Source organism: Marmota marmota, unplaced genomic scaffold (genome assembly GCF_001458135.2).
Source record: "Marmota marmota marmota unplaced genomic scaffold, marMar, whole genome shotgun sequence".
NCBI lineage: Eukaryota > Metazoa > Chordata > Mammalia > Rodentia > Sciuridae > Marmota > Marmota marmota.
Genome location: NW_026000026.1, coordinates 44,052,536 through 44,076,649, shown reverse-complemented (window position 1 = coordinate 44,076,649; position 24,114 = coordinate 44,052,536). Strand labels below are relative to the sequence as shown.

At 40.0% G+C, this 24,114-nt stretch overlaps 1 protein-coding gene across 7 annotated transcripts in view; it reads right to left on the bottom strand.

Annotated features, from left to right (window-relative positions):
* Rin2 (Ras and Rab interactor 2) overlaps positions 1-24,114 on the bottom strand; it is a 226,794-nt gene that overhangs the window by 110,961 nt on the left and 91,719 nt on the right. The gene's annotated exons all lie outside the window — the stretch shown is intronic.

Sequence of the window (24,114 nt, the reverse complement as noted above, 5' to 3'; positions counted from 1 at the left end):
AAATACAACAAATGCATTTCACCTTTTTGCCTGGTTCCTTAAACAGCTCCCATCGGTGGAAGGTGTTTCTTTTAAATGCTTTCTTCTCTCCTCAGAGAGGTAGAAGCAATCAGGGCAGCTCTGAGTCTGGATCTAAGGAAGGTTTCTGAATATTTCCATGATTATCTGTCTATTACCATGGATTTTACAAGTTGGACAGAAAAACGTTATTCCAGGCCCTGGCTTGACAATTTGAATTATGTGAATTAAAAAAAAAATGTTCTGAGTGTCTTATATCTCTGTCCAGCACTGGTTTTCCCTCATTCAATAGTCAAACTTTTAAATAATAGTTTTAAGATAATAAAATAAAAACTTTTCATTAAAAATAGAAACAATTTATGGAAATATAAAAAATCAGAGGCAGAGAATTATATTCCCAGCCCCCTTACTCAATATTCTTTAAATAGAATTAGGAACAAAGCTCAGTACCTTAATTTTCCTAAAAGTAACAAAGGAAACATTAGCAAGGAATTTGAGGATAAAATAAATGGTCATTTGCTAATTACAGGGTTAGTGTGCAAATGGGGCTTATTCTAGCATTCATCCCTTTCCTAATTGGAAAACCAATTCATAGACTCATAAAAACTCCCACTTTATCCAAATTGCTCTATCAGTGCTGTAGCTGGTGGCCATGTAGTGATCCAAGGGCGAAAAGTGGACAACTCCAGTGGTTAGAAAATCCTCCTTTTCTTGAATAGGGAAATTAGCCTCATGAAAATCCCTTGTATAAGTCTGTTTCGCACTACTATAACAAAACACTTGAAGCTGGGTAACTTTATAAAGAAAAGAGGTTCATTTAACTGTCAGTACTGGAGGTTCAAAGGCCACATCTGGAGATGGCCTTCTTGCTGTCAGTCTCAAGGTGGTGCAGGACATCACATAGAGACAGGGAGCATAAATATATATTTCTTCTAGCCTTTGTTTTTTATAAATCATGGAGGCTCCAAACTGATGACCTTATATATTCCTAATCACTTTCCACAGGGCCCACCTCTATACACTATAATTGGATTAAATTTCTACCCTCTTAATAATGGGGATAAGATTCCAATATAATTTTTGGAGGGGACAAAGCATACCACCCCTCTTCTACATTCTTACAGACACTACTTATTCCTCTCTGGAGCAACAGTTTTCCTAAGCCTGTGGCTCAGACCTCAGGGCTGGTGGACTCTGCCCAACTGTATCAGGGCTGAGGAGGGAGAGAGGGGTGCTATCCCAAAAGTCATTGCAATATGTGCATTTTCAAACCTTCTCACTTGAAAAGCTCTACCTGTTAAGTGGTCAGAAAGTACTGCACATGTGCAGTGTCTTCACACATATGATGTAGACTTATCCTAAGCTATCTGGGCTCTTAACCCAAGGGACATATGGATGGATGAAGAAGCCACACACTCTAGGTCTTTCCCAGGTTCTACTTGTCAATCTGTTACCACTGGAATTTAGTGCTTTCTTTTCCAAGACTCTCTTGTCCATGATGGTAAAAAGAATCCACGCAGGTGGCCACTTTAATTGGAGTTGCAACTTGGATTGAGTCTATCTGCAGTCACAATATGTTAAGTAATTATTTTCAATTTGTGTGTGTGTGGGGGGGGGCGGGGGGGGGGGTTTGCTGAGACTTTAACCCAGGGCCTTGTGCAAGCTATACAACTACCTTACCACTGAACTACACACCCTGGCCACATTTAGACATTTTTTGAATTAACTATCTCTAAGAGATCTTGAGACTAGGACTCATGTACAAGTAGTTTATTGAAGATAACTTCAATAAAATTGGCATAAAGGGGATTGTGATACAGAAAAGGGAAGGCAACTAGTATAATGCACAAGGTGCATTACCTAACATATAACCATGAATGAACCCTTCTGAGGAATTCTGGGAGTCCATATAGACCATGCCTTAGAGTTATCTCCCAAAAGGGAAAAGGGAGGTGGAGTGTTTGTTATCCAATTCCTTCCCAGTCATTCGCTGAGAACAGCTCCCAAGGACCTTGGTTCAGCAGGACTTCCAATATTCCCCGCTGTGGGTAGAAAGACTCCAGTTGCCAAAGTTAGTGCTCAGGCAAAGTTGGCTGCTCAGGCTGGCATGCATGGAATTCCTAAGTACCCCACAGGCATGGGAAGGACTTGGCAGTGTCTGCTAAAATTGATAATTTTATTAGTTAGTTTTTTGTTACTATAACAAAATACTCGAGATAATTTGTAAAGAGAAAAGGTTTATTTAGCTCACAGTTCTTGAGATTCCAGTCCAAAATTGGGAAGCTCATTGCTTTATGCCTCTGACTATGTAGCCTATCATGGTGGGAGCCCGCAGTAGAGTAAAATCACTCATTTCGCCAAGAACCAAAAAGGAAATGAAAAAGGGTCTGGGATTCTACAATCCTCTTCAAATGCATGCCCCCAAAGTTTAAGGACCTCTCAGTAAGTCCTACTTCCTCATCTCCCAAAGGCATCACTCTGAGGACCAACTCATTAAGCCATGGGACTTTAAGGGACATTTATTCAAACCATAGCAGCATGATCAGGGCATTGTGCATAAAGTGTGGATGTCAATCTCCTCTGCTTAGGCTGAGTTATCATTCTAGCATGGCCACAACTAGCTGCCTTGAGTGTTTCTTGAGACAGGATATAAACTCTTCTAGTTCACCAGGGCCCATGGATTGGCGTCCCCCACTCCTGTGCCCTGCATGACCCATCCACAGCCCAGAGCACACCTGAAAGTGATTCACATCTGGTGCCTGATTCTGCACACCACATTCCATCAGCCAATTGGAGCTGGATGGACAACTGACCCTGGCAAGTCATTTCACTGGCTGTTCTAAGATGAAACAGAATTTTCTGGTCAAGAACTTGAGTGGAGAGTCACAGAGTAGGTGCGTACGTTTGAAAGCTGGTTTTGGAGTCATATGGCAGTTCAATGATGGTAAGTAGATAACCAGAGTGAAGAGATACAAGAATCCATTGAACCATAGCTGGTAGAGGTAAGGAGAGAGAGTGGGCAACCGGTAGTCTTCAGCTGTTTTTTGTGGATTGGTATTTTTTCCCATCAGATACTGCAGACACAATCTATATTAAGTAACATATTGTATTACACTTATTAAGTAATGTATTGTATAACCACCTTCTGTTCCAAGTGTATTTGGACCAGAATAGCTTCAGAAGGCTGAAGAAGACCATGAGTTCTCAGAAGCAGGTAGAACTCTGATCTTATTATGGTCTAATCAGATGTTTAATTCAAAGATCTTAGAATAAACTGATGAAGAAAAAGTCCTTCAAATAGAGCAGAATTTGCAGATGCCATCTTTGATGAGGACTTCTTCATAGAGGGAGAGCTTCAGATCCTCTGACAGAAGATGCTTCAATTTGGGGATGAGGAAGACAGACTGAAGCCAGGTTTCTCACCTCTTCTGTCACCTTACAAATGGGAGAGGAGTCTCTGCTCTCTTTTATTTAAATTACTGACTTAAATCAAATGCAATGGATCAGTTTCTTCTGATCAAGGGACAGAGTTGTGGACTGTTGAAAAGATGTTTTTACCCTATTATTTTAATCTGGTTTGTATGACCTCAAGAAAATATTTTGATTGGAATGATGTCAGTTTCAATAATATTCATGGAGAAAATGTTTTCTGGAACAAAGTCCATTAACCCATTTCAATTTTTCGGTCAGTTTTCTTATGTAGTACAGTTAAACTGCTTAAAACCATTTTTTAAAAAAGTTCTCTTTGACTTTTGTACCTTTCTTCTTTTCTTTTTAAAGAGAGAGAGAGAGAAAGAAAGAGAATTTTTTTAATATTTATTTTTTAGTTTTCGGTGGACACAATGTCTTTATTTTTTATTTTTATGTGGTGCTGAGGATGGAACCCAGTGCCTCGCGCATGCCAGGCAAGCGCGTTACCGCTTGAGCCACATCCCCAGCCCCCTTTCTTCGTTTCTAATATAAGAATTGAAAGCTACTGAGGATTCCGTGTTTTAGTCTATTTTTATTTTTTGCAGTGCTGGGATGGAACCCAGGGTCTTGTATAAGCTAGGCAAGCGCTCTACCATTAAGCTATACCCCCAGCCCTTTATGTTTTGTTCTAAAAGATCTATAGTTTTTGCTCTTATGCATAGATCTGTGCTCCATTTCAAATTAATTTCTATATATGATGTGAAGTAGAAAGCTGAGAGTCTTTATTTTTCCATATGGATATTTAATTTTATGGAAATTGTTTTCAGGGATGAATTCTGTTCCTCATAAACTTTATATCAAAAATGTGATTGATTGAACAGATTTTTGTCCTCATGAAACCTTACTGTTCAAGATTCCTGTTCCATATGTGGCTGTTATTTTCATTATTTCTACAAAATTCTATTTTTTTGTTAAATATTTACATTTTATATGATTATTTAATGTTATTGACCATTTTTAGTGAATATCAAATATGGCTGCATAGTTTCAGCTTTTTTGAGGTTTCATTTTATCAGTATAACTTTTCTCAGGCCAAGTTTTTTCCTTTCTTTCTTTCTTTTTTTTTTTCATGTTGTTTATTTGTTTGAGATAAAGTCTTGCTATGTTGCCCAGGCTAAGCTTGACCTTGTGATCCTCCTTCCTCAATCTTCTGAGTAGTCCAAGGTTTTGTTTTTTTTCCTAAAGTTATAATCAAGATGTCATTCATCAGGCAGAGTTTTGATCTCTCATAAATGAGGTTGGATGCAGCTTTACCTATTTCGTTAAGAAATGTCTACAATACTAAATATTTTGAAATTCTTGGATAATCAATAAGACAAATAGAAGCAAACTGTCCTCATTCTAATACTCTGTAGCCTGGTAATGGACTAGTATAATTCTAAATTCAATATTCTTTATTTTTCTAATACATTTTTTATTATATTTGTTAATGACCTACGTTATTGGTAAAGAGTAAAGAACATACACAAAGTCCAAATTACCTGTGTCAAAATGTCATGACAGTCACCTCTCTGAAGGAAGAAAGGAAGGACATCTTCACCTTGCAATAAACTAGCCCCTTTGGTACATGGTGCCTGGAATCTCATGACTAATTTGCTTCTTTTTCCTTTGTGTTTGTTTGTGGCACTGGAAATTGAACCGAGGGGCTCACATATGCTAGGGAAGTACTTTACCAATGAGCTACATTGCCAGCCCTATTTTTTTTCAAGTGCTGCTGATAGAACCCAGGGCCTTGTACATACCATGCAAATGCTCTACAACTGAACTCTACCCTCTACCCTTTTTCTCAATTTGGATCTTGTGTTGAAGACCTCCCAAACTTTCACTCTTATCCTTAAGACTAATCTCCCCTTTAAAACAGTGATGTGCCGGAAAATGCTTAACAACTTGTTCTCTTTGGACTAAAAGCTTTAAGTTTTAGCATTTGCCTATTTTGTGGTGAAAATACTTGCATTGTGGCTGATTTTGACCTTCCAACATGACATCAACAGACTGGCAAGACTCACAGCAATTTAATAATCAGTTCTAGTGAGCAGTCAGAACAGACTTGGTGCACCACTGTATTTAATTCGCCATTCCAAGCCACAATGTCTTTAAAGAGGTTGCTTGTATTTGATTCTTCATACTAAAGTAATAATAGATAGCAAAAGTAAAAAAAAAAAAAAAAAAACAAAAAAACTAGATCCCTAGACTAAAACCAGTGCTTTATCTATGAAACCACATTATTTGTCACTAGTAGGTCATGAATTATTTCTGTCCTTTAACCAAGTTAAATGGTGCCTCAGGAAAACTTAAATGAATTCATATGTTCAGTCTGTTACATTAGACTTGGTGAGTTTGATTTCTTTAGAGTTTGAAGAGGAGAAAAAAAGATCTTTATTTAGCTAATCAGATATTGGAGATCCTATCTGCTTATTCATAGAAAGTCCTCCCTTATCCATGGTTTCAGTTATCTGAGGTCAACCATGGTTTGAAAATGGAAAATTCTAGAAAGAAAAATTTAAATTGTGTGCTGTTCTGAATAGCATGATGTAATCTTGTGTCCTCCCGCCTGGGATGTGAATTATCACTTTTTCTAGCATATCCATGCTGTATATGCTACCTGCCCATTAGTCATTTAGTAGCCACCTTGGTTTTCAGATGGATTGTCATGATATCACAGTGTTTGTGTTCAAGTAACTCAGTGACCTCAAAGCACAAGTGCAGTGATACCAACAATTCAAATATACCAAAGACGTGCCTTATAAAGTAGATCCATTAAGGGAAAAATGTGAAAGTTGTTGACAATAAGAAAAATAAATCATATACCAAGGTTGCTAAGAGTAACAGTAAGACTGAGTCTTCTATCTATGAAATTATGAAGAAGGAAAACGAAATTTGTAGGAATTTTGAAGTCTTACCTCAAGTTGTAAAAATTATGGCCACAGTGTGTGGTAAGTGCATAGTTAAGATGACAAAAGCATTAAATTTGTGTATACATAGGGAAGAACATAGACTATTTAGGGTTCAGTACTTTCTGTAGTTTTAGGCATCCTCTGGGGGGTTAGGGAACTTTTCTCAAAAGTATGAAATGACAGGATGAACCATAGCTTCAAGAATGCAAGGTAAGATAAAAAGGTCAACAACTTCCATAATATGCTGTTGACTCATCTAACATGCTGGAAAAAAATTACACCACTTTCAAATACTAGAAAGCTGGTTTGGGGAGTCTCTATGTTCTCTCTGACTGGCTATTTCCTAGAGGTTGTGACCAAAAGCCTTTTCTACCTCTATCACATACAGACCCACTTTGTTCTCTATAAGTCTCTAACCAAATATGTTTCCCAATTCTTGAATTTTTGCACAAATCAGAACATTAGAGAAGTCTCCAGGTGAGTGAGTGTCCAAGCCATCTCATTACCATTGGAGATCACAAAACAAAACAAAATTTTACAGAAACAAATGCAAACTCTTAGAGAAATATAACTGGCCAAGCAAATCCATTTTCCCATGTGTTTGTCCATGTATGTCCATCCAAGTGTTGTGGAGAGTAGAGCCCTAAAATTTCCAATCTTGTTCTTAAAAAGTGGGTTGGAGAATCTTTAGCAATGAGGGAATTGCAAATCAAAACTACACTGAGAGTTCATCTTACTCCATTCAGAATGGCAGCTATCAAGAATACAAACAATAATAATTGCTGGAGAAGATGTGAAGAAAACACTTTAACACTGTGGGTAAGACTGAAAATTAGTATAATCACTATGGAAATCAGCATAGAGGTTCCTCAAAAGACTAGGAATAGAAACACCATATGACCCAGCTATATCATTTCTCAGTATTTATCCTGCAGAATTGAAGTCAGTCTATGATAGTGTGATACAGGCATACCCACCTTTATAGCAGTGCAATTCACAATAGCTAGACTATGAAATCAGCCTGTTTGTCAGTGGATGAATGGATAAAGAAAATGTAGTATATATACATAAATATTCAGCCATAAAAAAGAATGAAATTATGTCATTTGCAGGAAAATGGATGAAACCTGAGAACATTATGATAAGTGAAAAAAAAAAATCCAAACTTAGAAGGCCAAGGGTCATGTATTTTCTCTCATATGTGAAGCTAGAAATAAAAAAGGAAGAGGAAAATGGAATGGGGTGACCTCATGAAAATTGAAGGGAGACCAGTAGATAAGAGGAAAGAGACCAGAGGGCAGGAGGAGGAGAGGGAAAGCTGGAATACTGGATAATGATATTGGCCAAATTATATTGTAACAGCATGTGCATGCATGAATACCTAACAACAAAATCTACCATTAAGTATAAATATAATGCACCAATGAAAATATGAAAAAAAAAATGAAGTGGGTTGGAGAACAGTTGGGCCTCCTCCAAAGAATGTCTTCCTTCAAAGCCTGCAGGTTGCATTGGGATGGTCAGGAGAACCACATTGTCCAATATTAAAATACCATGACAAGAATCCAAGATGGCGGGCCAGAGGGAGGCAGCATTCTGTATTGCTCCATGACCTGGACTCAAGTAGTGAAAATACTCTTTCTCTGCAAGCAATATCTCTGCTCCTGTGCAGGAATCACGGCCACTGTGCCCATGTAGGGCTGTAGGCCTCAGTGTCAGAGTAGGTTTCCCAACTATTCACCTACACAGGACTACCAAGTGCCGGTCTGAGCAGGACCACCAGCAGCAGCACCCATGCAGAACTTTCAGCCACACACTCGAGCAGAAATCCCAGACACCTCCCATGCAGGACACTCAGCAGCTACCCATGCACAGGAACTCCGGCTGCCACTTCCATGTGGACCCTCAGTGTGGGGCTCCTTAAGTTGCCTCTGTCTTAGGACTCTGCAACAACAGAGATAGTCCCCTACGCACAGTAGCCTACCTGAACCTGGGAACTTCACACAGGCTCTGAAGACAGGCAAAACCTCACACTGCATGCCACAGAGCTCTCTCTGAACACATCGTCCATCTCCAATGCATCACCTGACTCCCCCCCACCTGAACCAATACCCCATCACTGAAAGCAGCTGCCACCAACTTGGGTTACCTTCAACACCATCTTTAGTGGAGGCAACTCCCAGTTTGGAACTCCAGCTGGCCAGGTACCCAGTTTCGAACTCCTTCCTCTCCTCAGCAGCCACTAACTCAGCACAGTAACACTCTGGTTACCTTCTCCATCCTGAGGGTGGAGATACCAGCTAACAACAGATGACCCCACCTATTGGATCAGAAGGGAAGCAGGAAAGATAATGATCTCCATCCAAACAATCCTTGTTTCTTTTCCCCCCGGCTCCCTCTCTATTCTCCCGCCCTCACATCCCCAACATATGTGAAACCAAGTACTTTGTGTGAATTAGGATTTTGAGGACTGGGATGTCTGAATAGTATATTACAGTTGTGTTGTATATTCTTTTTCCCCTCCAATTTTACTATCTTAACATTTTTTATTTTTATTAATATATATGTGTGTTTGTTTTATGTTCTCTACTGTCCTCCCTCTTACTTGTCTACCCCAAATTACTTTCTCTCTATTCTTCTGCTACTAATCTTCTTCTTTAGATTTCTGTTCCACGGTTCCTAAGATATAATAACTATAAAATATCCTCACCTCTTACCTCCTCAGCAGATCATCTTACACCTCACCCCTGGTCTTTGTCCACCATCAAAAACTGTAAACCCTTTTACAAGCCTACTGATTATATTGTAGATAATAATTGAATTCACCATTTCTATACATTGTAACCAAACTTAATAGCAACTAATTGTTTTTAAGGTTGTATATTATTTATATTGGGATCTGTTAACATTGTCCTTCCCCTCAAAGGAGAGGTATTGCAATCCTACAGGGAACTATAAGCCTATACAGTAAAAAAACAGTAATGCTTCAGATCCACAGAGCTAGAAGGGAAGATACACAAGCAATATGAAAAGACAAGGGAGGAAAGTGCCCCAAACAAATCAAGATACCACATTATTAGAATACAGCACAGCAGAAGAAATGACAGAGAAGGAGTTCAGGATGTACATAATTAAAATATTCTGTGAATTAAAGGATGATGTAAGAGAGCAAGTACAGGCAGCAAAAGATCATTTTTGACAAACAGCTACATAAGCAAATATAGGAAGCAAAAGATTACTTCAATAGGGAGATAGAGGTTCTAAAAAAAAAAAACCAAAGAGAATCTTCAAAATGAAAGAAACAATAAACCAAATTAAAAGTTTAATTGAAAGCCAGGCTAATGAAGAGAAGGAGAGAGAAAACTCAAATTACTAACATATGTGATGAAAAAGGTAACATTACAACAGACACTACAGAAATACAGAAGATAATTAGAAATTATTTTTGAAAATTTATACTCCAATAAAATAGAAAATATCAAGGGCATTGACAAATATCTAGAGTCATATGATTTGCCAAACTTGAGTCAGGATGATATACACAATTTAAACACATTAATTTAAAGCAAGGAAATAGAAGACACCATTAGAAGCCTGCCAACCAAGAAAAGCCCAGGATGAATACACAGCTGAGTTCTACAAGACCATTAAAGAAGAACTAATACCAATACTCTTCAATTTATTTCAGGAAATAGAAAAGGAGGGAGCACGTCCAAACTTATTCTATGAGGCCAACATCATCCTGATTCTAAAACCAGGCTAAGACACATCAAAGAAAGAAAACTTCAGACCAATATCTCTAATGAACATGATGCAAAAATTCTCAATAAAATTTGGACAAATTGAATACAAAAACATAACAAAGAGATAGTACACCACAATCGAGTGGGATTCATCCCAGGGATGCAAGGTTGGTTCAACATATGGAAATCAATAAATGTAATTCATCACATCAATAGACTTAAAAATAAGAATCATATGATCATTTCAATAGATGCAGAAAAAGCATTTGACAAATACAGCACCCCTTTATGTTCAAAACACTAGAAAAACTAGGGATAACAGAAGCATATCTCACCATTGTAAAAGCTATCTATGCTAAGCCCCAGGCCAACATCATTCTAAATGGAGAAAAATTGAAAGCATTCCATCTAAAAACTGGAACAAGACAGGGATGCCCTCTTTCATCACTTCTATTTAACATAATTCTTGAAACACTGGCCAAAGCAATTAGACAGATGAAAGGGATACAGATAGGAAAAGAAGAACTCAAATTAGCATTATTTGCTGATGATATGATTCTATACCTAGAAGACCCAAAAAGTTCCACCAGAAAACTTTTAGAACTAATAAATGAACTCAGCAAAGTAGCAGGATATAAAGCCAACACCCATATATCAAAGGAATTTCTGTATATCAGTGACAAATCCTCTGAAAGGGAAAGGAGGAAAACTACCCTATTTAAAATATTTAAAATGGCCTCAAAAAATATTTGGGAATCAACCCAACAAAAGAGGTGAAAAATCTATATAATGAAAATTACAGAACCTTAAAGAAAGAAATCAAAGAAGACCTTAGAAGATGGAAAGAACTACCTTGCTCTTAGATAGGCAGAATTAATATTGCCAAAATGACCATACTACCAAAAGCACTATACAGATTTAATGTAATTCCAATCAAAATCCCAATGAAATTCCTCATAGAAATAGAAAAAGCAGTCATGAAATTCATCTGGAAAAATAAGAGACCCAGAATAGCTAAAGCAATCTTTAGCAAGAAGAGTGAAGCAGGTGGCGTCACTATACCAGATCTTAAACTATACTACAGAGCAATAGTAACAAACAAACAAACAAACAAACAACAACAAAAATCCAGTATAGGATTGGCACCAAAACAGACTGGTAGACCAATGGTACAGAATAAAGGACACAGAGACTAACCTACATAATTACAGTTATCTTATATAAGACAAAGGTGCCAAAAACATACATTGTAGAAAAAAATAGCCTCTTCAACAAATGGTGCTGGGAAAACTGGAAATCCATATGCAACAAAATGAAATTAAACTCCTGTCTCTCATCATGCACAAAACTCAATTCAAAGTGGATCAAGGACCTAGGAATTAAACCAGAGACTCTGCGTCTAATAGAAGAAAAAGTAGGCCCTAGTCTTCATCATGTTGGATTAGGTCCCAACTTCCTTAATAAGACTCCTATAGCACAAGAATTAAAACCAAGAATCAATAAATGGGATGGAATCAAATTAAAAAGTTTCTTCTCAGGAAAAGAAACAATCTGTGAGGTGAACAGAGAGCCTACATCTTGGGAGCAAAGTTTTATCCCTCACACATCAGATAGAGCACTAATTTCTAGGTATATAAAGAACTCAAAAAGCTAAGCACACACACACACACACACACAAAACAAAACAAAACAAAACAAAACAAAAAAACAACTCAATCAATAAATAGACCAAGGACATGAACAGACACTTCTCAGAAGATGATATACAATCAATCAACAAATATATGAAAAAATGTTCATCATCTCTCGCAACTAGAGAAATGCAAATCAAAACTACTCTAATATATCATCTCACTCCAGTCAGAATGGCAGCTATTATAAAGACAAACAACAATAAGTGTTGGTGAGGATGTGGGGGAAAAGGTACACTCATACACTACTGGTGGGACTGCAAATTGGTGCAGCCAATATGGAAAGCAGTATGGAGATTCCTTGGAAAACTGGAAATGGAACCACCATTTGACCCCGCTATCCCACTCCTCAGTCTATACCCAAAGGACTTAAAAACAGCATACTACAAGGGCACAGCCACATCAATGTTCATAGCAGCATGATTTACAATAGCTAAACTGTGGAACCAACCTAGATGCCCTTCAGTAGATGAATGGATAAAGAAAATGTGGCATATATGCACAATGGAATATTACTCGGCAATAAAAGAGAATAAAATCATGGCATCTGCAAGTAAATGGATGGTGTTGGAGAATATAATGCTAAGTGAAGTTAGCCAATCCCAAAAAACCAAATGATGAATGTTTGCTTTGATATAAAGAGGCTGATTCATAGTGGGGTAGGGAGGGGGAGCATGGGAGGAATAGATGAACTCTAGACAGGGCAAAGGGGTGGGAGGGAAAGGGAGGGGGCATGGGGGTAGAAAAGATGGTGGAATGATAGGAACATCATTACGCTAAGTACATGTATGAAGACACAAATGGTGTGAATATATGTTGTATACAACCAGAGATATGAAAAATTGTGCTTTATATGTGTAATATGAATTGTAATACATTCTGCTGTCATATATAACAAATTAGAATAAAATATAAATAAATACTGTGATAGCTTCTATATGTAATAAATGCTCCAAATAGCATGTATTATTACTGTGCCAAAACTAGTTCTGGAAATTACAAATTACAAGGGATAAGAATAAACAGTTCTTCTCTAAAATAATTTAATATTTTATGGATTCATAAGAGTCATGGAAACTCAGATAATTCTCTCAGTATTATCTGCTGCCATCTTCTAAATGATGGTTTTGTGAATGATTGGGCCTCAGAAGCTTAGGCATGTTTAAAGTCTCACTCTTGGTTGAACGATGGCATTCATGTCTTTTTTTGAGAATGACAAGTACATATGATTAGGGTATTTCACTAATCCAAGTTCATATTTGGTACATGTTGCAATTACCAAATAGTTTCTGCTAAGATCTGCAGGTTCAGGTCTTCCTCTCAATGGACTACAGGATCCTACTTCTAGCCTCTTTGTTCACATGTCTGATCCTTTCCTATGGCAGGGGGCCCTTTAGGGCAGACGTGGTTAGAATAGAGCACAAGGCAGATGGGGAGAATGCAGGTTTACCTCTTATCCATTGGGAGTATCTAAGGGTGAAGACACACGGTTGAACTGCTTTGGATCATAATAGTAGCTCTGGGGTCAGTCTTGCGGAAAAAGAAAAGCAAAGGATGCAGGGTAAAATGGACCCAAGGATAAATGGTTTAAGTGCATAGTAAAAACAGAGCCCTTGAATTTTGTGTAGATTCTCATACCACCCAATGGGATGCTGGGTGGACAGTAATATTTTCAGGGCCTGGGGCAAGAGGGCAGATGGAAGCCCATATATAACCTTATATCAGAATGTCAAAAAATTATAAATCAAGAATAGAAAGTGTTGCCGGGCGCAGTAGCACACGCCTGTAATTGCAGCAGCTCGGGAGGCTGAGAGAAGAAGATCATGAGTTCAAAGTCAGCCTCAGCAACAGTGAGGTGCTAAGCAGCTCAGTGAGACCCTGTCTCTAAATAAAATACAAAATAGGGCTGGGGATGTGGCTCAGCGGTTGAGAGCCCCTGAGTTCAATCCCCGGTATCCCCAGTCCCCAAGAATGAAGTGTTATATAAAATATATTCTATTTTCCTACAATGATGGATATGCCTTTATAAGGAGTTGGGAGTCCCAGTTTTAAGTTAAAGTTTTCAAACTTCTCACTGTTCTGCCCTTGAAAATGGAGACATGGGGACATGGGCTCACCCTGAATTGCCTCATCATTTATCACTCCTGTCTTCCCTCTGACAGCTGTGTGGACACTTCAACTTTCATATCCAAGCATTGTCTCTCTCTGGCCCTTCTCACACCTCCCAGCTTATGAATGCTGTACCAGGAGCAGAGTCAGCTCTTGGGAGGAGGGTCTGGAGGCAGCCTGTGCAGTCAGCTTGAGCCATGCAGGTGGAAATTCCAGAATTCTGGACATGTGAAGCATAGTCAAGACACGGAAGGGAACAGGGCTCAAGATGGTCCAACTCTTTTGCCCCCAGAAATTTCTCTCTCCATGCAGAGGGGTGAGCTTGGAGTAGAACAAAGTGCACGTCCCAGGTCTCAAGTCACTATGGGTGCTAGGAAGGATCACCTTAGAGAACCACAGAAAAACCACAGCTTCCCCAACTGCTTTCAATCCTTTCTTCCTTTCATCCAACCATGGTCTGCAGAAGTGTAAGGTTCAGTCCTGTATGGCCCTGATTACACCCTGTGACTCTTGGAGAAAGCATGTGGGCTTAGATTTGACGGGCCAAAGCATCCTAATTTCTCTTGCACCCCTAACTACAAATATCAGGTCATGCTCTCTCTTTTAAGAGGCTCCTGGCTTCCGTGCTCTTTCCTTCACCTATGGCTCCTTCTTTGGGCTATTCTAAAACACTACAGCCCCTTCACTCTGGACCTACCATCTTGGACTCCCCCTCTAATCTGTTCTTATTCTAAACCAGCTGTCTTTCCCCTCTAAGCACCCTCCTCTTGGGAGTCAAAACACACCCAGTCAACACTGAAAGATGTCTGCTTAGTGTCTGAGACCAACATGCCATATGCCCACTATCTTTAGGGCTGGAATAACTTCATGACCTCCCTGCAGTCAGCTTCTGTTGACCTCAAGTTTTTGTAGATAATAGAAAAGTCGATAACATGCCTGAGAATTGCCCCAAAGCAGATTGTCTTGGTAAACCAAGCCCCTACCCACTCTTTTTGGGGAAGACTGGACTATAACACCATCTTTAGCAAGGGGAAAATTAGATGTTAATGCTTTTATCTTCCTGAAGACCTTATCCTCTTACTCTTCTCCAGGAAGTTTTTTGTTAAAGCCCAAGAAAGATAATTTACATTTGCTTCTGTGAAGGGCCAAACCAGCCCCTTCACAGTTTTCATGGACTTAACCCAAATAGGAGAAAGGGGTGCAAATATAATAGAGCTAATGTTGGCTCTGGGGATGGTGACCCAGTCAGTTTATGGTATTTTGATTTGCAAAGGCTTTTTTACTCACACATTCACATTTTACCTGCCTACCAAGGTATCACAAGCTATATATTCTGTCTAAAACATGAATTGCTCCTGCAGTGCTTGAAGTGCTCCCAATCTTCAGTTAGGCCCTATTCTCTTAGTTGGGAGTATTTGTTTCCCTAACATTTTTATTTCTTGTTTTCTATTTTTCATTATTATTTTCTATCCCTTTATTATATCATCGAGGGATGCAAAAAGAGTAGACAGAAGTCAAACTGTCCTGTTAGCCGACTTGTGCATTATTTGTGGAATGTTACACTTTGTTTTGTCTGGTTCCAATAAAAATAAAACAAAAGCCAAACACTAAGGGTTTGTGGAGTCCTGTTCTTGCTTTCCTCTCTTTCTAGACTCAGAAATATCTGTCTACCAAAAAGTGTAAGAAGCACTCATCTCTGGTTTCTTTCTCTCAAACTGATTTTCCACTTCACATTCCGTTCCTCTGAAGTTCTTGCTCCCTCTTCTGTTAATGACAACCCCAGGCTTGAAACCTCAGGGGAGGGACCTGGCTCCCCCCCTCACTCTGCTCTGCACACATCAATCACTCTGCAGTTCTGCTGAGTCTTCTGGTCCAAACGTCTCTCATCTTCCTTCCCATTCCCCACACCCACTCAGGCCTTGGACAGCGGCAACCTTAATGACTTCAGCAGCTCCTGAATGTCTGGGCATTGCCACTGTCTGTCTCAACTCCATCCATCTGCAAGACTGTACCGAAGGGATGGCCTTGCTATGGTTTGGGTATAATTTGAGGGTATCCCCCAAGGGTTCATGTATTGGAATTTAATGCCCATTTGTGAGATACTGAGGTGATAGAAACTTAATCTGATTATGGTGTTCAGAGGTGGGCCTTTGGGAGGTGATTAGGATTAGATAGAGCCATTAAGGTGGAATATTTGTGATTCAATTCTGGTGGCTTTATTTTATTTTTGGTGCTTGGGATTGAACCTAGGGCTTCATACATGCTAAGTGTATGTTTTACCATTGAGCAAAACTCTAAGTCCCTTGTGGCTTTATGAGAAGGAAGAGGAGACCAGGACATACACAAACATACTCTGCCAGCAAGAAGGCCATCACCAGACATAGGTTCTCAACCTTGGACTAGCCAAAATAAACCTCTTTTCTTATAATTTACCCAGTCTGTGGAATTATTAAGAACAGAAAATGGACTAATCAGTTCTTTTACAGCATTCTGCTTCCCTGCTCACAGTTCAGCTTTAGGAATTTAATATCCATATTCCCTCATTAGGTACTCAGCAGTCCCTCTCCCCTTATTGCTGTACTGGTGACTGAACCAAAGTTCTCAAGCAGCCTCTACCACTGAGCTATACCCCCAGCCCTTTTTAAAAAAATTATTCTGAGACAAGCTCTTGCAAAGTTGTCCAGGCTGGACTTGAACTTGAGATCCTCCTGTCTCCATCACCCACGTGGCTGGGATTACAGGTGTGCACCACTATATTCAAGGCCCCTTTTGTTTTGTATCCAATGCAACTTCCAATCTTTCCAATGCATCTCTTTTGCTCTGCATACCTCAAATCTCACTAGGCTTCCTTTGATCAATGTAAACTCACCTACTTTCAGTTCTCTATAAGCTGACTTTGAGACAAGTCATTTATTTGGGAGGTGATCCCGGAAAACACTAGAAGGGTGGGAAGGCAGGTACTGAAAGGGAGTCAGGCAAGAGAAGGAGGCCAAGAAAGGGTGTGCTACTGACATCAGAAAACATGCAAGGATCATTAGAATGTCATTCAAGCACCCTTCTGTGTTATCTCCCCACTTCACTGTCTTTGAGTTACAATCAATTCTGGAACTTCATGGTATTGTGTCCTATGAAGTCATGGTCAACAGTTAATTAGCAAACACTGAACCACTGCTCCTAGGGGAAGCACAAGGCTAGGTTCGTTTCTATCAGTCTGTGGTCACAACATTTCATTAACTGAGTAGCACATAACCTCACCTTATGTGTGTTTCTGTTTAAAACCACCTAATATATATTGTTGATTGATTAACACTGAACTGATGGCCGACAGCATGCTAACTCATGCCTGAACGGAGCTCATCTACCACACACGTTTTCTCCCTAAGGCACATCATGGCATTCTCGTGTATCGGAATGTGCTAGACAGCACTTCACTGTGATTAGGGGCCATTTTGAACAGTGAAATCACAAACACACACACACACACACACACACACACATGCGCAGCCCAAAAATGTGAAAAATGCAGCACTAAATAGATCACAAAAGGACCCTTTTTATAGTGTAAGAGCTGGAACAAGAAAGCAGAACATCAATTTATTCAGCTCAGCTGGAAATATGCATGCTGGGTGACTTAAATTTGTCAGCTCTCTGTGCATCTGTACTAATGACTACAAAAGCTCCATAATTAGTAATGTGGGAATTACAAATAAACCTTAGTGAGTAGGCAAATTTGCAAATACAGAACTTGCAGATTTTGTTTTGTGGAAAGGCAGTTATCATTGCCCTATGAATATTAACCACTTGTAATTTCAGTATTAAATTTTTTTTTAGTAGTAGATGGACACAATACCTTCATTTTATTTATTTATTTTTTAATACTGTGCTGAGGATGGAACCCAGCGTTTGACATGTGCTAAGAGAGTACTCTACGACTGAGCCACAACCACAGCCATAATTTGAGTATTCTTAATTACAAAGAAGACCTGTGGGCCAAACACACCTGCCACATTCTTTTGTAAATAAAGTTTTATTGAACCACAGCTATTATTCCTCTAGTAACATATTGTCTATAGCTGTTTCAATCTATGGTGGTAGAATTGAGACCACATGGTTCACAAACCCTAAAATATTTATTATCTGTTTCTTTCCAGAAAATCTGTTATATACTTGTATGTAGCTGTAATTGAGTCCACCTTTAAATAATTTGTGAAGTTTACGTTTCCCTCATTCCTTATGATTTTAAAAAAATCTTTGATGCAGGTTTTTTTTTTTTTTTTTTTTTGACAGTTCTTCAAGAACCATCTCAAAGGCTAGGAATGTGGCTTAATGGTAGAGCACTTGCCTAGTATGCAATGAGTTTCCTGGAGATTGAACCCCAGGCCTTGTGCAAGTGCCTTGCCATTGAACTATATCCCCAGCCTATGATTTTATATTTAAAAATGTATCTTTTCAGGCTGAGCCTGTACAGTTGAGGCAACCAGAGCTTGATGCCACTGGAGAATGTGGAGAGACTGTGAGCAATGAGTATACTCCAGAGTCATCCCATGAAGGTTAAGGAAACTGGGTCACTGACCTACCAGCTCCTGTCAGTGGTTGGAGATTTGCTCCTGGGGGTATTAAGTCCGTGGTGCTGTCAGGTGGCTAGGTGGAGAGCTGCAGGAAGAAGCAGGTAGGTGTGTCTGGGAAGGGGGTGGTGGGTAGGGCCCAAGTGTATTAGCATCTGAATCAGCCTCCTGACCACTTACCTTTGCATTTTGATCAGAGTGCCTCCCCATAGCAGCTCTGCCTCACTTACCCAAATCCTGACAGTTCTTCAAGAACCATCTCAAAGGCTGGGGATGTGGCTTAATGGTAGAGCACTTGCTTAGTATGCACAAGGCCCTGGGTTTCATTCCCTGTCTGGGGGCGGGTGGGATACAGCTATTGCAAGACTAAGACCATTTTCTCCATCAACTTTGCCAAGGCCACTGCCTCTCATAATGATTCAACTCCATCATATTTCATATACAAATAAACTGAACCTCTGAAAAATTAAAATATTTATGGAGCAAACCAGTGGCTCCATTGACATAACATTAAGAATCCACAGTTCCTAAATCTTAGTGTCTTTCCCTTCAATATCACTGAAATAAATTGGATATTCATTTTTAATTGGAAATATCAGTACCTACTGAGCAGGGGTCCTGTGAATGATTACCTGGAGAAGCTGTGATTTGTGGACAGGTGCTGCCTCCTCCAGGGTAGAGAACCCACAAAAATGGAGATGGAAGCCATCCCTCACTAGTACCACCTTGTCTTGTTGAGTAACTTCGCATGTGGTATCTGTGTACTTGAACTCCTGACCAGGCCTAGACCAGCTTCTTGAGAGTGAAGTTGGCAGGCCCAGGCTGGGGAAATTCTGAAGCCACACAATGCACCATGCACTGCTGTTTACCAGCAATGGTGATTTTCCTCACTGTGAGCCTGCGCCCTCATCTCATCTCAAGTGCGTGTTCTAAACTGTCTCTATGGGTCCCCATCATATTAAGCTCCAGCTACCTACTGGGGGCTGGTTTGATAACAAACACTTCACCAGCTGCCTTTTCTTTCTTTTTTTAAATTTTTTTTTTTTTTTTTTTTTTTAGTTGTAGCTGGACACAATACCATTTATTTATTTATTTATGAGGATCGAACCCAGGGCTCGCACGTGCTAGGTGAGCGCTCTACCGCTGAGCCACAACCCCAGCCCCCCAAGCTGCCCTTTCTTCCACACTTCTACGCTCTCCATCCAGGATCCCTTTTACCTCCCTTAATACTACTTGCACTTGAATCCCTGTTCCAGGGTCTGCTTCCAGGGACCCAAACCAGGACAATTATAGACAGTCCTGGATACTCACTTGCTTCCTCTTCCCTGTCTCCCATTCCCTCTATGGGTGTTTCCTGAGACCTCTTCTCAATAAATTACTTGTATTTGAATCTTTTCTCAGTGTCTGGTTTCTTGGTTCCTTTCAAGAATATGAAGGAAAGCTGCTCAGTTGCTACTGTATTTTCAACTAATGGACATGTTTTTGCCAATTTAACAATTGAGGGAACAAAAAATCAGATAAATATTTTATTACAATCTGCATGTCCCTATAAAAAAGCACTACCCTTTCTGAATATACTAACATTACCCTTTTAAGAGTGATAAAAATACTGAGATAAAGAAACATTGCAAATTGCAAATAAATTAAAATGTTATGTTACATTCAGTGCAACTAATGATTCGTCTATTTTGAATAAAGGGTGTAATTTTTATTGACAGAGAATTTGAATGTGTGTGTGTGTGTGTGTGTATACGCGTGTGTGTGTGTCTAGCCCTTACAAAATACATTCAAAGAATAAATATCACGAAAAGATTAGTCCTTTGGTCCAGCTCTGCTCCCCATCTTCCCACAACGAAAGATTTTAAGAGACCTATCTTCACAATCTCTCACAATCCCTCACCTGTTTCTTCATGGTAACCGGCAATTAATCTTGAAATAAAAAGGGGCTCTTGAAACAGTTAGGAGGTTTTTAGGAGAAAACCCAGTTCAAATGGGCTTAAGAGTAAATAGCAAGGTCTCTTCAGATTGCTAGTAAATTTCAAGGAGAACTAATAACCACACAATGAAGCCACTAGACAACACCTTGACCAGGTGATCAAAATCAGCATCCCTAGTGAGGACAGCCAGATGCTGTGTTCCTCAAGATATGATATCCAAAGAACACAGCACTGATTATAGGACATTCCAACAGGGAGTCCATACATTGAAACTCATCATGAGAAAACACAGTGATTACCCCAACTGAGGGACATTCTATAAAAATACTCGCTTGGATTCTACAAATATATCCATGTCATGAAAGACAAAGAAAGGCTGAGGAACCATTCCAGATTAAGAGATTAAAGATCACTGAGATTCCCCCAAAAGACATGTTCCTCCATTATTTCCCAGATTGGAGGAAAAAACATGTTCCACAGATGCACTTTGACTTATAGAGGGGTGACATCCCAATAAACCCACCATAGGCTAAAAATATCCTAAGTCAAAAAAGGATACACCTAATCTACTGAACATCCTAGCTTACTTAGTAACGCAGTACTCTCTGTAGGGTCTCAGTTGTTTGCCCCTGTGATCTTGTGGCTGGTGGTGAAGTGGCTGCAGTGGCTTTACACCTTCACACTTCACATTTGATGAAAGCCAGCACCCTCAGAAATGTAAGTGGGGATCTTCTTTCCTAGAAATCCTTCCCCTCAACTTTGGGAAATCCAAAATCCAATCAAGAAGCCCCTGATACTTAGAATATAAGGTCTGAACTCTCATACAGAGTGCATGGTCTTCCCCAATTGGACTCAATCATTTTTTCCATTTCTGACCCCTTCTCAGGGCCCGCCCCCACACATTGGATCCCTGAAGCAAATAGCCTTTCTGTTTAAAACGCCACTCCCATTATCCCCTGGTAGACACCTTTTTATCCATTAAGACTCAGATGAAAGATCACCTGCTCTGTGCAATCTGTCTCTACCCCAATCCCTGCCATTAGACCTGCCCCTTTCTGGGTTCTCACAGTCCCTTCTGACAGCCTCCATGACATCATGATTATAGGGTCCTGTTTATCACCCACAGGCTGTGGGCTCCTCCAGGGCAGGGCACTGCCCTTGTTTCAAGTGAGCCCAGTATATCAATAAATTGTGAAGGAGATGGTACCGACCGCCCATCCCATGCCCTCGAGTTTCCTAACCTGGTAAAAGTCTGTGGCATGAATTCATGAGTGAATCTGTGAGAGTGCTTAAAACAGCACTGGATGCAAAATAATTTACTAAAATAAAACGTTATTCAATAAAATGCAGTTTAATTCATGTGGGTATTTTCCTCCCTGAAGGAAAATTACCCTGTTATTCAAGCCACATGGAACCACTGAGAAGTGCATAATGTAGCCAATATGTGGAAATTGCATATGTTCTAATTTCCTGTTTTTCTCTGAGAGGTCACTGTCCCAGCCGGTCAGGCGATGTGTGGTTTGTGGCTCAGCACTCCAGCAGCCCTGGCTCAGAAGAAAGACCATGTTCATTTTATTCAGGAAAGTGGGAAAACCTCAGGAAAGCTACACTGCACAAATCTCACATCACCGAAACCCAGGAGCAACACTCTCAGAAACACTGGCCGGCCTGGCCTGGTGTCGGCTCCTAATGGAGGACTTCATACGGCTCTCCTTCTGTGCAGCCGTGTGCCTCACACCAGACATACCGACACTGACCGCTTCCACAGCCCGGCCACAAAGCAGGCTGCTGATGCTGCCCTTTCTAAGGCCACAAAAATGCCTCCCACTTTAGCAGGCTGGCTGGTCCGGCTGGATGGTGTTTTCAAAGCAACTTAGGAGCCATCATCCAGAAAAGTCTAAGTAACCTCCACTTCGGGCTCATCTCTCGCTTTTAGTCAAACTATGACTCTCAAGAAAGCTCCCACTGCTGAGAAGCTTGGAGGACACCCCTTGAACCAAGAAACCAGAGGTAACATCACCAGGAGTGCAATCAACACACTGGAAGATAAGTGATGTGATTTTCCTCATAGCACACAACTGCTGGAATCAAAAAAATGCTCCTTGCAATAGTGATTGTGTGTCCCTTCTCAACTCTGCTTCAACATCATGTGAAGACTGTGAAATGGACCATGGTTGCAGTATTTATACCATTGGAACTGGCAAAGGCTGCGTACGAGAATGTTGTATGCATTTATAGCAAACCACTGAAGGCACCCAGCTCCTGGGTGTTCTGGATGTAAAAGGGAGAAGTTAATTCAAGTTTTCCAGGTAGTCTTTCTGAGACCCAGAAAGAAAAACGAAAAATAAAACTTATGAAGGTTTTATGGTCCAGAGAGACTTCTATAGAAAGTGTTAAGGTGAACCCAGATGATATCAAGACAAAGTGTCCAAAATATGAATATATAATCATCCAAGTACAATTCACAAATGACATTTGTCTGGTAGAGAACCACTCCAAAGATGCTGGTTTCATGATCTTGTAGGGACGGTAAGCAGTTTTTGACCTCAGTTAGTGAGGCGCTGAATATATTCCAGCAGCTCCCTTTGAACTAATTGCATATGCATCCGTCTCTTATTTCCATCCTACTTTGCATTAGCTTTGCCACTCTGTGGCTCCCTAAGGAGTGATAGAAATCTTGAACCCCATCCTCATTATATGTCTGTAGGAGACCTCTATTTTTAAAATATTTTAATGATCATATTTTGACAAAAAAAAAATGTTTGCTGAGAATTTTGGTCCTTTTTTTCTTATTATTAAATTCAACATCCTCCAGGAGAAGATTTAGAGAAGTAGGGAAGGAAAGAATCAGAGGACATGGTGTTCGGTGACCTGGTAGTCTTGCTTGCTCATAGAACCAAGCATCATGATTGCTGAAACATAACCAAGCCTGGATGTAATAAGAACCAGGAAAACCTTCACCACAGACAGATGGATGTTTTGCCCAAAAGTTTGGTGCTTCCTTGGGCAAATTTAACCAAACAACTTTATGAAAGTTCAACTCTTAACTCCTCCCTCCAGAAAAGAGGACACGAACCCTGAAAAGTAAACAGTGCAACCCAAGCCAGGCTCAAAAGCAGGGGAACATCAATAGTCACTTCCCTGCTGCTTGTAAACCAGCGTTTCCTAACTTCTTCAGATATTATTTTTTTCTGACAGCTCCCCCATTAAAGCTTAACCCTACAAGTATTAGGATTAAGCTAATCCCCAGTCATGGTCCCCACCCCCAGGGCAATGCAGGCGCCATCTGAACATGCAGGTGGAACACTGACCATTTCTTCTGACCACTGATATCCACAGGGGACTTGTTGATGCAGTGTCAAACATGGGGTGGGCCTCTCCTCTATAGGCATCTTTACTTTCTACTGCTGAACAAGGCATTGATAATAGCAGAGACAATAAGAGTTCTGGGCTTGCTAGATTCTATCTCTGAACCAGTATCTAACATACTGGACTGGTTTGGGTTCTTGCAGAAGTAGACAAGGATTACAGGGCAGGTGAGGTATTACCAGGAAGGTCATTCCAGGAAATACTGGTTGGTGACTGAGAATATGAGGCAGGAAAAGGAGGGTCACCTGGAATTCAGTTTCACAAGGTAACTCTGGTAAACAGCATGGAACACGAGCCTCAGAGTGGTCCCATCTGAA